This window comes from Protopterus annectens, chromosome 3.part0 (assembly GCF_019279795.1).
Source record: "Protopterus annectens isolate FY-2018-M chromosome 3.part0, PAN1.0, whole genome shotgun sequence".
Classification (NCBI taxonomy): domain Eukaryota; kingdom Metazoa; phylum Chordata; order Ceratodontiformes; family Protopteridae; genus Protopterus; species Protopterus annectens.
In genome coordinates this window covers 915,672,233-915,690,006 of record NC_056731.1, presented here as the reverse complement: position 1 = coordinate 915,690,006, position 17,774 = coordinate 915,672,233, and the positions used below count along the sequence as shown (strand labels likewise).

Genomic DNA, 17,774 nt, shown 5'->3' with positions numbered 1-17,774 from the left:
CAAATGAATGAAAAATGCATAACATGCAAGGCACTACACCCCCCATGACTCTCAACTCTCCCTCATTATATCTCATATTTTTTCTTTTGTCCCTCAAAAATGTTTGATTTTTCTGGTAATTCACCAAAGATTACAGTCGGTTAATAAAGCCACAAATTACAGTTTCATACTTCTTATTGTTTAGAATATGCAAATTGATAAAAATAACTAGAACAAGAAGTTTACAAACCGAAATAGGATTATATTTAAAAATTACCTACTGCTGGCTTTGTAAAGGCTTCTTCAGTAAAGAGGATGAAAGGTATGCACTCTCTCTCTCTCACACACAGCTGTCTATCACGGGGTTAAAAAGCTATTTGCTCGACAGTTTGTTTGGGTGGGAAAAAAAGTTAAAAGCACAATGTGTTGAGTGCCTTATTTATTAAATGTTGGAAGGTCATGTGTGATTATGGTAAGTGGGAATGGGCGTGTGTGTTAACACCACTTTCAAAAACTATTTCAAAGTGTTTGAGATTTTGTGAAAACACAGCATTATATGTTTGGCAACAATTATTTTATATATAATTTCTGTCTGATCTCTTGTCCTTTTCAAAATATTGGGGTGACAGATGTTTTGTTTTATTTTATTGATTTTTCTGTGCTGTAGTGCATGTGTGTTTGTTGCTTTGCTCATATTCAACAGGATAGGTGCTTTACATCTTTAAAAAGGACCTGCTTAACCAGCGGATGTCTTGTGGCGACATGCAGATGCAAAGATGCATTTTGCGTGATATCAGTGACAACAGGGATTACAAGCTATATCAGAAGACTTCTAAAACGGGCATCTATTTTTGAAAATTTGATTGGTTAAATACAGAACTATTTAAACAAATTGAATCTTTAAACTCTTGTGTACTTAATGAATGAATTAATTCTAAGTATATAACAAAATGTAATTCACGTGGAAAGTACGATAAGGGATCAAGTGATAGCTGCTGTTTAAGTTATAGAAAGTTACAAAAATTGGTTAATATAATAAACAGCAAAACAGTGGATGTAGTAGACTGTCAGTGCCATTATGGTATAGGATTTATGAAGGAATTTGTAAAAATACTAGTTGTCTGAAGTGGACACTGGCAACTGTGATTCCTTACACAATAAAAATGTTAAACTGCAGATTAAGCTAGAGAAGACAGGGACAGTACAGAAAAAAAAAGAAAAATGTGAGGTACAGGAAGAAAGGAAAGCATAAAATGTTGGAGAAAGCTCTGTGTGTAGGGTACATCATGTGGAAGAAAATATAGGGTGTGATCAAAATGTGGAAACACGTATAGAAGATGAAGACATTAGAGACCTTAGGGATGAGAATTGCTTAAGGACATGTAAACTAGTTTGTTATTGACTTCCAGTTTAGATTTTCTGGAAGAAATCGGCACAGTAGAAACATCAACAGTTACTAAAAGTGATAAGGATTGCAAAATAAATATAAGGCATTACAAGAAGTTAATTTAGCTAATTTTGTACAGTTTCTAGTAGTTAAATTGTTGGTAACTCAAATACGGGTACTAAGAGTAACTGTAGTTTGAATGAGAGTGAAATTCAAATGGGTACTAGTATCTATCGCAATTCAATTAGATAGCAGCAATTAAGTTACTTTTGAAGTTTTTAATAATGTAGCAATGCCAAACACAGACATGACGAATATTACTATAAGGAATGTGGAGAAAAAAAAAAAGTTACGAGGAAATTTTTAAATGAAACTAAGTTAGGTGTGGAGGAAAGGTTGAGTAATAAAGTCCAAGTAGGGCACTTTAAAGAAGTGCTAATACTTGGTGATTCTGTGTTAAAACCAGTAGTATCGCTCATAGGTTCATACTAGGCTATCTGCCCAAGGGCATTTATAAGCCTAGCCCATAGTTATGTGGCTTTCGCCACCCCTTTAGTTTGAATAAAAACTATGCCTATCATTTTGCTGTGCCTCTGTCAAGCAGTGACACTGAAGTAATCCCTGGGGTATATCTGCAATCTCCCATCCATTGGTCAAGATTCCTCTTGAACAAGGCCAGAGAGGTGCTCTGCCTCACATGTACCGGGATTTTGTTCCCCAGCATAGGGAGTCTCTGGGTGATGAATCTGTCCCTCCAGCACGTTCTATTTATAACCGTGTCAAGGTTTAAGTCTCCCGCCCTTGTGGTTCTGAGGGATCTAGATTTTTTGAGGTGAAGCATATTCATCAAATCTGGGTTTGACATGGCCTTATATGTCAGGCACAGGTCACCTCTGAGCAAGCGGTATGAGACTGAATAGAGCTGGAGTTCTTTCAGTCGGGCAGCATAAGACATATTTTTGAGACCCTTTATCCTTTTGGTGAGGAACCTTTGGGGCCTTTCAAGCTGCAGCAGGTGTCTGGTCAGATACATTCCGAACGGGGCATTGTACTCAATCATAGGTCTAATGAGTGATGAGTACAGGGGGACGATGACCTCCCTTGATCTAGATGTGAATCCCTTCATGATCAGGTGGGTGATATAGAAGGTTTTCCTAACTACCTTAGCAACATGAGTGTCAAACGAAAGGCTACTGTCAACCTGGGTCCCCAGATCTCTGATGACTTTTTCTGTGCTCAGTGAATTGCCACCTATATGGTAGCTAGGGTTAACCTTGTTTTTCCCGAAGGGTATGACTATGCATTTTTTGGCGTTTAACTTCAGGCCATGGCTCTGGCACCAGTTATCCGCTTCTGTGAGGCCCTTCTGGAGGATATCTGTGTCAGATGTGTTTTCGACTATGGCCAGTTTGCAGTCATCTGCAAACTTTGTCAGCCATAACCCTCCTGTGTTTGCTTGTACTTCAGAAAAGTAGATGCCGAACAAGAGTGGACCCAGGACTGAGCCCTGTGGGACACCACTTGTGACAGGCTTTGAGTCTGACATGGCTCCAGCAACTCTGACCCTGTGGGTTCTGTCACTTAGCCAGTTTGCAACCCATCTTGTGATGTATGGGTTTACATTCAAGCTGATGAGTTTTTCGATGATACCTGAGTGGGGTATTGTGTCAAGGCCTTTGCCAGGTCGAGGTAGGCTGTATGGACTGCCTTTCCTCATCAATGGCCTTGGTGACTGTCTCGAAAAAGTCAACCAAGTTTAAGAGGCAGGATCTGCCTTTGACAAAGCCAAACTGGGTTGGATCCAAAGTCTGCAAGTTCCCTATGTCTTTATTTATGAGTTCCATTATGATCCTCTCCATGGCTTTGCAGATAAGGCTTGTCAAGCTAATGGGGCGGTAATTTCCAGGGTCTGTGGAGGCACCGCCCTTATGAAGTGGGACCACAGTCGCGTCGCCACTCCTTGGGTGCGTATCCTGAGGTGAGGCTAAGATTAAACAGCTGTCCTAACTGTGGGTTTAATTCCTCGTTGAGTTCATGAAGCACACAGCCGGGGACACCATCCGGTCCCATGGATGCTGTGTTTTTGCCTTAGTGAGGGCAGTTCTCACCTGGGCGTTGGAGATGTTTGGGGGCTACAATCCTCTGGAATAGATATCTCTCCTTTGGGGGAGGGGAGAAGTTTGCACTGAACCTGTCAGCCAGTATGTTGGCAATGTGTGTAGGTTCAGTAATTTTCACATCATTTTGAACTAATTCTGAGCATATCTGGGAGTTTCCTCCTAGGTTTCTAACATAGCTAAAGAAGGCCTTATGATTCTCTTTAGAGTCCTTGGCGATTTTTCTCTCAAAATTTGCCTTGGATGATTTTATGAGAGCTCTTAGTTTTTTACTTATAATGATCAAAGGTGTCTTACCTTTCAAGGATTTTGCTCTATCTTGTAGTAGCTTCCTCCTTTTGTTGTAGAGCTTGTTTATGGCTGGGGTCCACCAGACTGGACGCTTGCCTTTGGTACAGAGAGTCTTAGTTTTGTTTGGGATTGCCTGATCCATGCAGTCCTGTAGGTGCTGGCAGAAGGCATTTGTAAGTGATTCAGCGGTTTGAGTAAATGTTTACCACTGGCTCAGGGGCCTTAAAGGAGACCACACTAGTTTTTAGAAGTGTGAAATCGGCTTTTGAGAAGTTTTTCACTGTGGTCTTTTTGTTTCAGGTGGGGCGGGATGAGGACCTCCAGCGAGATTAGTTTATGATCTGATCTCACCAGTGAGGGTATACTTCGGTGTTGAACATTTTGATCCCATGTTCGTGATGATGAGATCAAGTATGTTTTCTCCTCTTGTGGGGATGGTGACTAGTTGTTCCATGGCATTTGAGTTTATGAACTCCAGGAATCTTTGGGTTAGAGTGTTCGGGCTTGAGTAGTGTTCCCAGTCTATATTAGGGTAGTTGAAGTCACCTAGTATGATGGTGTTTGGAGATACATTTATGCCCTCCAATGTTCTCAGGAAGGCCATGTGAGGTTCCTGAGTTTGAGAGGGTGGCCTGTAACATGCTACAAATTGCAGAGCAGTCTTGCCTATGGTTAATTGCACCTGGATGGTCTCCGATGCATCGTGCGTTGCCACCAACCTTGAGGTGTGGGTGTCCTTTATGAATATGGACACCCTCCTTTCTTGGTGTTGTCCGGATTTTGGGGCCGGAACGCATGATATGAGGTGAAACCTGTTAGTGCTGGGGTGCTCTCAGGAGCCTTGAACCAGGTTTCTGTCACAGCACAGACATCGATGTTCTCCATATTGAGAAGGGCCTCGAGTGCGTGCATCTTGAGATTGAGACTTCTGGCATTGAGCAGCATTACCCTTAGTTTTTTTCCTTTTTGGTGTTCTAGGGTGGTAGGTTTAGAATTTGAGCCTTGCCTAAAAAAGGCACTATGGGGGTGGCAAGAGCCTTTGCCAATATCCGGAAGCCCAGGGGCTGCAGGAATTGCCTGCTACAACAAAAGCAATGGTTCATATGTAAAATTAATAAGGAGCTAATCATAGTATCAGCTCTTCCTGGGTTAAAACTTGTTGATGCAAAATATTTAGTGAAAAAGATTACTACGGTCTACCCAAAATATCAATAGCATGTAATACACTTTGGTGCAAATAATTTAAGATTTAATCCTTCACATGAAATGAAGAATTTAGTGTTAGAGATAACCGAGATATTGGAATTGAATGAAACTGATTTTGTATAAAGTAAAATTATTCATTCTGTGTCAATGATGTTCTATTTGAGCACCAAAGCTAACAATTTTAACAACTGGTTATGACAGCTTACCACAGTTCATCAATTAAAGTTAATCAAACATTGGGAGCAGTGTCTTATGGACTACAGAATGTTTGCCTTGGATAAGTTGCATTTACACAAATATGGAGCTTTTTTTTTGTTTTTCATAAGATACTAGAACATCTTATGCCTGTTTTAGAAGAGGAGTCACAAAGTTTATCTCGACAAAGTGAATACAGTGGATATAAAAATTGTACACACCCCTGTTAAAATGCCAGGTTTTTGTGATATAAAAAAGAGACCACAATAAATCATTTCCAACTTTTCCCACCTTTAATGTGACCTATAACCTATACAACTCAACTGAAAAACAAACAAATCTGTTAGGGGAAAAATATAAAAAATAAAAAATGGAAAAATAAGCTGGTTGCACAAGTGCACACACTCTTAAACTAATACTTTGTTGAAGCACCTTTTGATTTAATTGCAGCATTCAGTCTTCTTCAGTACACACCTGCCATCAATTAGAGAGACTCTGATTAACGTCAAATAAAGTTCAGCTGTCCTAGTAGGATTTTCATGACATTTACTCAGTTGCCTGCTACAACAAAAGCAATGGTTCGCAAACAGCTTACAAAACATCAAAGGGATCTCATTGTTGAAAGGTATCAGTCAAGAAAAGAGTACAAGCATTGGATATACCATGGAACACAGTGAAGACAGTCATCAAAAGGTAGAGAAAATATGGGACAATGCTGACACTGCAAAGAACTAGACGTCCCTCCAAAATTGAAAAGACAAGACAAAAACTGGTCAGGGAGGTTGCCAAGAGACCTACAGCAACACTGAAGGAGCTGCAGGAATTTCTAGCAAGTACTGGTTGTGTACTACATGTGACACCAATCTCCCATATTCTCTATGAATCTGGGCTATGGGGTAAGGTTGCAAGATGGAAGCCTTTTTTTTACACAGACAAACATCCAGGCCTGGCTAAAATTTGCAAAACAATTCATCAAGTCTCCCAAAAGCATGTGGGAAAATGTGTTATGGTCTGATGAGACCAAGGTTGAACTTTCTGGCCACAATTCCAAAAGGTACGTTTGGCGCAAAAACAACACTTCACATCACCAAAAGAACACCATTCCCATGGTGAAGTATGGTGGTGGCAGTATCATGCTTTGGGGTTGCTTTTCTTCAGCTGAAACTGGGCCTTTAGTCAAGGTGGAGGGAATTATGAACAGTTCCAAATACCAGTCACCTTTGGCCCAAAACCTTGAGGTCTCTGCTAGAAAGATGAAGAGGACTTTCACCTTTCAACACAACAATGACTCCAAGCATACATCCAAATCAACAAAAGAATGGCTTCACCAGAAGAAAATTAAAGTTTTGGAATGGCGCAGCCAGAGCCCAGACCTAAATCCAATAGAAAATCTGTGAGATGACCTAAAGAGGGCTCTGCACAAGAGATGCCCTCACAATCTGACAGATTAGGAGCATTTTTGCAAAGAAGAGTAGACAAATATTGCCACGTTAAGATGTGCCATGCTGATAGACACCTACCCAAGAAGGCTGAATATTGTAATTAAATCAAAAGGTGCTTCAACAAAGTATTAGTTTAAGTGTGTGCACACTTATGCAACCAGCTTATTGTACTTTGTTTACTTTTTGTATTTTTTTCCCCTAACAGATTTTTGTTTATTTTTCAACTGAATTGCACAGGTTACAGGCCACATTAAAGGTGGGAAAAGTTTTGAAATTATTTACTGTGGTCTCATTTTTTTTATATCACAAAGACCTGCTATTTTTACAGGGGTGTGTACACTTTTTATATCCACTGTAGATCTGCTGGCTACTTAAGGTGTTATTGCAAAACATGAAGCATAGGTAATAAATTTGATGAATTATTTGGGGTAGTGTTTTACTACTACATACTACAAAAATATATATAAAATACTACCCCAAATAATTCATCAAATCTATTACGGCTGCAGCGGTTAGCATTATCACCTTACAGCAACAGGTTCTCCGGTTCGATTCTCGGCTGGCGTGCCGAGTTTGCATAGCCTCCCTGTAGTTGCGTGGGTTTTCTCCGGGTGCTCCAGTTTCTTCTCACATTCCAGAGACATGCAGTAGGTGGATTGGGCACTCTAAATTGCCCGTAGGTGCGAGTGTGTGGTACGGATGAACAATCGTGGCGGGGCTAACCACCCAGCAGTGTAAACCCTGGCTTGAGATGACTGTCACTGTTGAAGTGACACCCCGACCCTATATGCAAAAAAGGAATAGAGGACGGATGGATGGATTTGCTGTAGTAGTTTATGTGGTTATATTATTGTTGCAACTGCTGAATCATGGAACACCCCTATGCATGAAATAAATGGTTACAACAAATCTGAGTGCTTGAAAGGAGCAGTTAATGGAGGCGGGGTAACCATGTGGTTTCACAAATCAATTTCATCCACACTAGTAGATGTTATTTAAACAGGTTTGACCTGTTGACCCACCATAAGAGCTTGCAATTCAGGCACACTTAACTGCAGAAGTCAAGCAATCAGCAACATTGTCTCCATGTCAACGGCCTCAAATCAGCCTGACAAGCTGGTTCAAATAGCGCAAAATTAGAAGTTATGTACCTACCATAACGTTCCATGTTAGTTGTCTTCTCTCACCTTCTTTCTTGCTGGATGGGTTCGGAGCCGATCCTCGGCTCCGACTCGGCACTCGCTTTAGCTCGAGAACTCCTTTTACCAGCTCGAGGCAACCCTATATCCCATGATGCAAGGCGGAACTACCTCAGATCTCGTTTGGCAGCTAACTGACCCTGCTAAAGACTATCCTAACATAATTAGGAACCATGGTTCCTAAAAGAAGTCCTCATAACAATGCTCCAGAGGAAGCAATCTAATAGGAACTCTCCAAGATCTGTCCAGGCCAGGGGGAAGGAGGGAGGCAAGAAAGAAGGCGAGAGAAGACAACTAACATGGAACGTTATGGTAGGTACATAACTTCTAAATGTTAAGTTGTCAATCTCGCCTTCATTCTTGCTGGATGGGACCGCGTCCCTAGCACCTGTATCCCGGGTGGCTCAATGGAACAGACTCTTGAGAACTGTGGAACCAAAACTGGCCCTATCTCTGGAGGCCAAATCCAACTTGTAATGAGACACAAAGGTATGAGGCGTGGCCCAAGTAGCTGCTGCACAAATAGTGTCAATGGGAAGTCTATCCTGAAAGGCTACAGAAGTGGATAGACTCCTGGTCGAATGTGCTTTTGGCTTAGAAGATAGTTGTTTGACCCTGAGAGAGTACACATAGGAAATGGTGGAGGTCAACCACCTAGATAAGGTCACTTTAGAAACTGGAAGACCTAACCTGTTTTCTGCATAGGAGACAAACAATTGGTCTGATTTTCTAATTTGTTTAGTCCTATGCAAGTAGTACCTGAGCTGACGATGGACATCCAAAAAGTGCAGCTTCTGTTCAGCTCTGTCAGAATAGTTAGGAAAGAAAACTGGTAGATCTATAGATTGGTTAATATTGGTTTGAGATACAACCTTGGGAAGAAAGGAAGGGTTAGTCCTTAACGAAACCCTATCCTTATGAAAAACCAGATAAGGTGAACGAAAACAGAGGGCCTGAATCTCAGAAACTCTTCTTGCAGAAGTAACAGCCAGTAAAAATATAGTTTTCCACATCAATAACTTCAAAGAACATGTAGCAGACGGTTCGAAAGGAGGTAGAATTAGGGATGCCAACATTAAGTTTAGATCCCATTGCGGAGGAGGATGTTTCACAGGCGGTTTTAGGAGAAAAACTCCTCTCAAAAAGGCCTTGCATAACCAATGAGACATGATGTTATTGTCATGCAAGCCAACATGATACTTGGAAATAGCAGCCAGTTGTACTTTGACTGTAGATGACGAGGATCCTGAATGAAAAACCTCCGCCAGGAAATCCAAAACAGAATGTACAGGAGCAGTAAAAGGATCAATACTTCTGGCGTTTGCCCAAATTGAAAAACGTCGCCACTTGCTAGCATAAATAGTTCTAGTAGACGACTTCAAAGAAGACACTAGAATGTCTCTGAGTCAGAAATCAATGGTAGCCTGGCTAGGGAAGGAAGTGGAGCAACCAAGCAGTGAGGTTGAGAGAATGAATGGCCGGTGCTGCTGACCCGACTGGTGGATCAAAAGATCCGGAACTGGGTCCAGATGCCAGGGCTGCACCAGAAGATGATGATGTAGAGACGGAAACCAAATTTGTCGAGGCCAATATGGAGCAATGAGGATCAATTTGGCTCTCAAAACGGTGGCTTTCTGAATGACTTGTGGAATCAATGGAAAGGGAGGAAAAGCATAAAGAAGTCCCCGAGGCCAATCCTGGGTCAGAGAGTCTCTCAAGGGATGGCCTGGAAGGGGAAATAGTGTGAAGTAATCTGGGCACTTGCTGTTTTGAGGGGTAGCGAAAAGATCGCAACAAGGAGTGCCCCACTTCTGAAAAATCTGATCCACTACAGATTGATTGAGAGACCATTCGTGAGGCATCAGAATAGATCTGCTTAGCCTGTCCGCCAATAGGTTGGACCTGCCGGGAATGTGCGTTGCTATCAGAAACCGCTGAGAAGAGATCGCCCATTGCCAAAGTCTGAGAGCTTCTCGACATAACGGATAGGACCTGGTTCCGCCCTGTTTGTTGATGTACCAGACCACGGACATGTTGTCCGTTTGTACTGCAATAGTCCCCGTGGGAAGAAAGTCGCCGAGGGCTTGCAAGCGTTAAAAGCACTGCTCTCATCTCCAGGACATTTATGTGCAGATGGTATTCTATGGGTTGCCACGTCCGTGGACCATCCTGCCCTGATAATGCCCCCACCCGATCAGAGAGGCATCCGTGGTGACGGTGGCAACTGGAGGAGGGGAATAAAGGGTCGGCCCTGATGAAGAAGAGGGAAGATATCCACCATCGTAGATGAGCCCTGCACGACTGTGTTACCAAGATTTCGTGTCTCATAGGAAGATTGTGGTACGACCACTGCGTGAATAACATCCACTGCAGGAGACGCATGTGGAAGCGAGCCAGTGGAAGAAGAACAATGGCCGCAGCCATTAGGCCTAGAACTTTCAAGACAAACCTGGCTTTTATCTTGTTGCTTAGTAACAGAAGCTGAACAAATTTTTGGATGTCCAGAATCCTTTGATCTGTTAGCCTGGCTAACATTTTGTGATATTTAACTCTGCCTATAAAGGTGATAGATTGGCAAGGCAACAGAGAGGATTTTTCGAAATTTACCGAAATTCCCAGTTTCTTGCAAAGCTGTAGGGTGTAGTCTCTGGACCGAAGAAGCTGATGCTTGGTGGTGGCGGAGAGGAGCCAGTCGTCCAAATAAGGAAACACCTGGAATCCTCGCCGTCTCAGGTGAGCTGTGACCACTGCCATGCATTTGGTGAACACTCTGGGGGCTGAAGTGAGGCCAAAGGGCAGTGCTCTAAATTGGTAATGACTGGCTCCCAGCCGAAAGCGGAGAAACCTTCTGGAGCGTCTGTGAATCTTTATGTGATAGTACGCATCCTGAAGGTCTATAGAGCACATCCAGTTGTCCTTGCCCAGAAAGGGCAGAATGGATTGCAGCGTGACCATCCGGAATCTTGCCTTCATGACAGACTTGTTTAGTCTGCTTAGGTCTAGTATCGGTCTCCAATCTCCCGTCCTTTTGGGGACCAAAAAGAATCTTGAGTAGAAGCCGGATCCTACTTGGTCTGCCGGCACTGTCTGGATGGCTCTTTTTTCCAGGAGTTTTGAAACCTCCTGTCTTGCCAAATCCCTTTGACCGGGTGAGATGTCTGGAAGGGATTGTAGAGGTATGGGAAACCTTTCGAAGGGGATTTTGTAACCTTCGGATATGATCGACTGTACCCACTTCTCTTGGGATAGGGATTGCCAGGCTACTGGGTACAGTGAAATTCTTCCCCCGACTGCCTCCAAGGGTGGACAGTCGGGCAACACCTCAGGGATGCTGAAAGGGCTTCTCAGGAAGAGATTCCCTGTTGCCCTGGTTCTGAGGACCCCCCCTGCCTCTAGGGCGGCGTCTATTATTGTTACCCCCTCTGTCTCTGGGGGTAAACTGACCACGTGTGTCCGGTGTAGCTCCTTGGGCTTTTCGGAACCACATCTTCCCCCCCTTCTGACCTTTGGGATAAGGTCTAGAAGGAGTGGAAAACTGGACTCCAACGGCAGAAAGAGTTTTACCGTCCTGCTCACATCTGGTCAAAGTATCCTTCACCTGAGGTCCGAACAAAGCCGAACCATCAAAGGGGGTGTTGGTGAAGGACGCCTTAAAGGGGTCCGCAAAATTACACAGCCGCATCCAGGCTTGGCGTCTAAGAGCAACACCTGTGCCTGCGGCTCTGCTCGCTCCATCGGCCGCATAAGATATGAGCCGCATGGAGGAGTTAGATATGGAATTCAGGATAGCAAGCTGTGAGGCAATCTTTTCCTGAGCCCCAGCAGCAGAAGGATCCTGGACTACTTCTCCCAGTTCCTTGAGAATATCTCGTTGAAGCCTGGTGAAGCGACAAAGGTAATTCAGCGAACGCATAGCAAAGGTCGCTGAAGAAAACATCCGCTTTCCATACCTGTCCATGGTCCTAGAATCCTTATTAGGAGGATGGACAGGTACTGAATGATCCGCCAGTTCCTTCTTAGTGGCCGCCGCCACCACCATAGCATCCACAGAGAAACCTTTGGAAAGGAACTGTTTATCCGAAGGGGCCGTGATGAACTTGGATGGTCTCCTGGGGACAGGTTCCACAGAATCTGGAGCCGCCCACGCCTTCCGAGCCACTACCTGCATGAGTGGGTCGAAAGGCGGAGACACCCAGGAGGTGGAGGGTCGGGATCCAAAAGCCTCCAGGTATACCGACTCATCCTCGGAGGGGTCAATGGAGGGCCAATTCCCCCTCTGTTTAAGGAGCTCAAGGATGTCTGAAAAGGAGACATCCTCAGAGGGGGACCGGGGGGAACCCTCCGACTCATCTAAGTCGGTATCAGATGTAGTAGACTCGAGGGAGTCTGTGTGTTTCCTCTTACACGTCCTCTTCCGAGGGGGTTCCCCTGCAGGATCAGGAGAAACCTCGGAAGAGGAGGAAATTCCCAGAGTGGAAACCTGGGGCGATGGATCCCTGGGCCTGAGAGCAAGAGGCTGGCAAGAGGCATCTGCAGGCACTGATGAGGGAGGAGCTAGAGGGACGGACCGCTGACCTGGCTCTGAGGCCAGGACACTCCTCATCACCTCAAAGGCTCCTCTCCCCGGGAGGCCAGAACACACCTGCTCCGAAGAGACAGGAATGGTCGGCTCCAAAGAGAGAGAAGGCTCCGAGGCCGATGTCGGTGCCGAGCTTACCAGAGCCGAAGCCCCGAGAGGGAGAGCGGGGTCGGACAAGGGTTCGATGCCACTAGCCCCCTCGGAGCCGACAGTGGAAACCCGACGACCGGATCCTTCCAAGGTCTCAAGGAAGAGATCGGAGCTGAGGATGACGGAGCCGAAGGATGTATCGGCTCCGGCATCGAAACAGTCGCTGTCCCAAGAAGCTCCGGCTCCGAACTCTGGAGTGGAGTCGGAGGAGGAAGCTCAATGATAGGGGTTATAGCCGCAGTCTGTTGAGACGGGCTATGGAGCATTTGAGCCAGTGCCAGAGACCTGCTTACCACCCTCTCCAAGTCATGGTCAGACAGCCTGGAAGATCTCGAAGACCGGCTCTGATGGTTCCGCTCCGATAAAAGAGGAGACCCCGGAGCCGAGTGAATACTCATAATAGAAGGGGACCGGGATCTCTTATGGGTCGAAACCATCAGAGCCGAAGTCCCTTGAACTCCAGATGGAGCCGAGGATATCTCGGCTCTGATGCTGGATAAGGTGTCGGCTCCAGCCGGAGCCGACAAGACCACCGTAGTCAGGGTATCGGAGCCGGCCGGCACCGAACCCACTACTTTAGAAGAAACAGTATCGACTCCAGCCGGAGCCGATGTCGGCTCCGACGGAGCCGAAGCCACCGGAGGAGGCTTGGACACTGTAGCCTGAGCCTTCGGTGGCTTATGAGGTTTTCCTGACTTAGGAGGAGAACCTTCAGGTTTAAGTAAACCTCGGAGGATAAGTTTGTTCCTCCTTTCCTGCAGGACTCTCTGGCTAAAAGCATGACACAACGTACAGGAGTCCTGCAGGTGCAAAGGCCCCAGACAATACACACAAGAAGTGTGACCGTCTGTCAGGGACATTTTCTGACAGCACTGGTCACACTTCTTGAAGCCTGAGACCTTGCCTTCTCTAGACATCCTAAAAAGGATAGACACAAACAGTCCCCACAAACACACAACTTAATCCCTACACAAACACACAGGAAGGGATAACCAAGGGGGAACTAGGCCTGACTAAACTACTGTAACTTAAAACTTATAAAAGTTTACAAAAGGACTGAAAAAGAGGGAAAGGGTGGGCTGTAACTAGATTACAGACTAAACTAACGCTCAAAAAGGGAAATAAACTCCTAACTACACTTTTCTTATTTTACTAAGAAAAACTCACCTCAGCTGGCAAAGGAGACCTCTTTCGCTAAGCGGCAAACGAGATCTGAGGTAGTTCCGCCTTGCATCATGGGATATAGGGTTGCCTCGAGCTGGTAAAAGGAGTTCTCGAGCTAAAGCGAGTGCCGAGTCGGAGCCGAGGATCGGCTCCGAACCCATCCAGCAAGAATGAAGGCGAGATTGACAACTTAACATCTTAATCTTTCTAAAACAAAATTAAGATCCCAAGAAGGAGCCATCTACTTTCTAGCTGGGATAGGTATGTAGAACCCCTTTTATGTGAGCACATGGAAAGAGGGGGAACTATGGGCAGAGCTGCTGAAACTGCCGACAAATTAACTTTCACATCAGAATAAGAAAGGTCAGAGGATAATTACTCACACAAATATTGTGCAACCAGAGAAATGCAAGCCATAAAATGGTCTTGGTTCTTAATGTGGCACCTACTAGAAAATATTTTCCTAATATATGATTTCCTAGTAGTAGAATTCATTGACTCCTTTAATACTTGTGGCACATCCTCAGAAAATAGAACTGTAATACATTTTAAGCACCCTGATCATCCAGGCAGTTAGAAGAGACTGTTTCACTGTGGTTGTATCAAATAACACCTTGCTTGTGTGAATAGATCTAGTCTGTGAGGACACTTGTGGCAACATCCCCTAGCCATTTCCAGAGGAAAGGATAACCACTGTTTGGGGGAAAATGAAGTTACTACAATGAACTTTGGAGAGTCCTTCTGAATCTTCAGAATGACCCTGACATCAATGGCATACAGGAACACTGTTATAAAAAAAAAAAAAAAATAGAATGAATACATCTGTTTTCCAGGTCTGCTTGCAAGGATTCCTGGAGCAGAATTTTGCTAGCTATTTGTGTTGTTGTGAATGGAGGTGCATAGATCTACCTGAGGTGGTACCCCCACAGATGGATCAAATCCTGGAAGTCCCTCTGATTTAATTTCTACACATGAGGGTCTGTCCTCGTCCTGCTCAGCTTGTCTGCCACAATGTTTTGCTCTGATCGAACGCAAGACAACTGTAAAATGAGACTGTGCAGAATTAATATATTCCGGGATAACATGACTAATCTGCAGAGAGGGTATGAAGTGGAACACCCTGTTTAAGTGCCACATCACTGTAGTGTTGTATATAATCACTTGCAGACATCCTTGGAATCACAGATGACAGAGAGAGTTGAGCGCATTTATTACTGCCAACATGTCTTTAATGTTTTTGTTTGGTCCATCCTTTTTGTTTTCTAAAGGCCCTGCATTTTTACCTACAAAGACACAGCCACCCAAGCAAAGTCTGAGGCATTTGTTGTTAAAGACTGTATTGGAGCTCAAATGTGCAACAGGAGACCATAATTCAGATAAAAATGATCACTACATCAAAACAGTTCCCTTTTTATAACTCCCAAAATAGGAATTTGAAAATTCAGGGGTGTTGATGTTGAGACCATACAGATTTTGAATCTCTCTCTCATAAGGAATCTGTCAAGAGGAGTCATGAAACTCATGTATGCCATGGATCCTAATATCCTGAGAAATTCCCTTGTTGAAGTCCTACACTGAGTGGAAAAATTCAGGAAGATAATGTACATATAGATTTTTTTTCCTTTTGAAGAAAAACTCTGAAGTAAGCATTCAGGAGACACCCCAGGAAAATAATCTTGTGAGAAGAGGTAAGACAAGATTTTTGTATGTGACTCTGGAAACATGAGAAGGAATCCCCTTGGAGAGGAGAAAGGGACTTACCCCACTGCCATCTGTACTCCTCATGGATTATGTTAAAAATTAATTTGTCTGAGATTACCTGTTGCTCAAGAGAGATATGAAGAGCCAGGTTTTGAGTCAGAATGAAAGAACTGCCAGGGTGGGAAGGTGGTGATGGGGGAGGAGCACGGAGGGTTACAAGCTGTAAATAGTCACTCAGACTTGTTGAATTGTCCTTGTTCCTGGGGGGTTGGTGCCTCCCTTGCATTGTTTCTTGAATGTCTGCTTGCCAGAAGTTTGTGAAAAATGCTTAGTTTGCTTTTCATAAAACTATCCTGAGTTAGGGATGAAATCTTTAAAAAAACATGGAGATGGAAGGCTAAAAAATCTGAGTCACCCCCGTAAGTCAGTTTCCCTATCTTATCATATTGTTTCTGTATCTCAGCAGTAGATGGTCAAAATACAACTTCCCTAACAAGGGGACAATTGCAATATCAGCTTTAACATGTTCAGGTATGCCAACTTTCTTGTCAAAGATCCAGTAGCCACTGCTTTGGAAGAAGCCATCAGCTGAGCCATAAGAACATTTCAAAGAATGCTTGTTTACTTGAGAAAAGTAATCAACAAAAGCATTAAAAGAAGATCTGCACTCAGAAGATGAAAACGTGGCAGCAATGTTCCTCATATTTTCAAAAGAAGCAAGCACAAAGATTTAACGCGAGCTTGACAAATAAAAATCCTAGAAATAAGAGTGGCAGAGGTATACACCTTTCCTAACCATATCAAGCGCTTTCCTATCAGTGTCAGAGAGGGAAGGAATAAGAACTTTGCAAAATGTTTAACTGCAAAAGGATCTGACACAGAAATCACTGCAGGGTAAGGTCTGGATTTAGAATATAAATATTTGTTAAGACTGAGGAACTTAATACACTCTATCTGCCTTCTTAGGGGCTGCATTCTGGATGTTAGGCATGTTGCAGGAGGAACAGAAGTAGGCTGAGAAAATTCTGGATGTAATCAACCATAATTTTTTTTAAAGAAACGGGAATGCCATTTTGTTCTCACTGAAAAAAATGGCTCATTGTAGATATGGTTTTAGAAAAAGAAAATTCTTCAAAGGGAAAAATCGGAAGAAATGCTCTCCTCAGAGTCAGAATCAGTTGCCTGAGAAGAACTAATTGAATGTATCCCCTTCAAATCTACTCACTGTTTATCACATTGGGAATCTTAAGAAACCAAAGAATTCCATTTTCTCACCTACCATGCAGATCCAGAATGAAAATGATTAAATAGCCTGAGCTAAGCTTAATAAATCTTCCTTATCCGGATGAGAGCTCTCACACTGTGAAACCAAGAAATTACTTAAAGCCAGGGTAAGATCAATGTTTAACTTTTTTCTTCTTTTTGAACATAACATCCACAGAGGTAGACTGAATCAAGTCAGTAACCTATCATCCTCACAGTTAGTAAAAGTTGTTTCAAGCTGGTTGTATCAAACACTGCCTTGCTTGTGTATGTCTAGTCTGTGAGGAAGCTTGTGATAACTGCCTGTGGCCATTTCCAAAAGAATGTAAAACCACTGTTGCCAGTGCCAAAAGGAAGTCACTATAATGATGTTTGGAGAATCCTTTTGAATCTTCAAAATGACCCTGGATATCAGAGAAAGGGGTGAAAAGGCATACAAGAACATTTCTGTCAAAAAAAAAAAAAAAAAGAAAGAAAGAAAACACCTGTTTTCCAGGGCTGCTAGCAGAGAATCCTGGAGCAGAATTGTGCTAGCTCAGACAGCCACGAGCCTGACAAGGCAAAGAAACATTATCTGCTCCTTCCTCAGAGAGAGGCAAGAGTGGTTCTCCCATGCCCTCCAAGGACATGGACTGAAACCATAGTAGCGATGTGACAACAGCACTCGGTAAATGATATGCATCAAAAAAGCAGTGTTTCCACCAAAAATACACTATGATAAGCACAAAACCCACTACTGTTTCAAAATTAGCCAAAGCTAAAAATAGCAATCCCTGATAGGAAACTTCCAATTAAAAAAATGCAGCATTTCCTAAGGGACCAGAACTGCTCAAGTAAAAAGTAATTTATACATACATACATACATACATACATACACACACACACACACACACACACACACACACATATATATATACACACACATTAAATATTGTAAATATTAAATTCTCTTTGTGGAAAGGTTCCACAAAGGGGACTTATCTTCCACAAAAAGGAGCCAAATTGCTGCTGCTCTTGTGAAGTTTCTGATCTGCTTTTTCATGAGATGTCAAAAAAGTACTGAAGATGTTCTACTCTGATTGCTAATTTTCCCCTCTCAAG

The 17,774-nt window shown here is 43.5% G+C and overlaps 1 protein-coding gene across 1 annotated transcript in view; it reads right to left on the bottom strand.

Annotated features, from left to right (window-relative positions):
- Positions 1 to 17,774, bottom strand: part of THOC1 (THO complex 1) — a 1,639,837-nt gene that overhangs the window by 730,460 nt on the left and 891,603 nt on the right. The window lies entirely within an intron of this gene.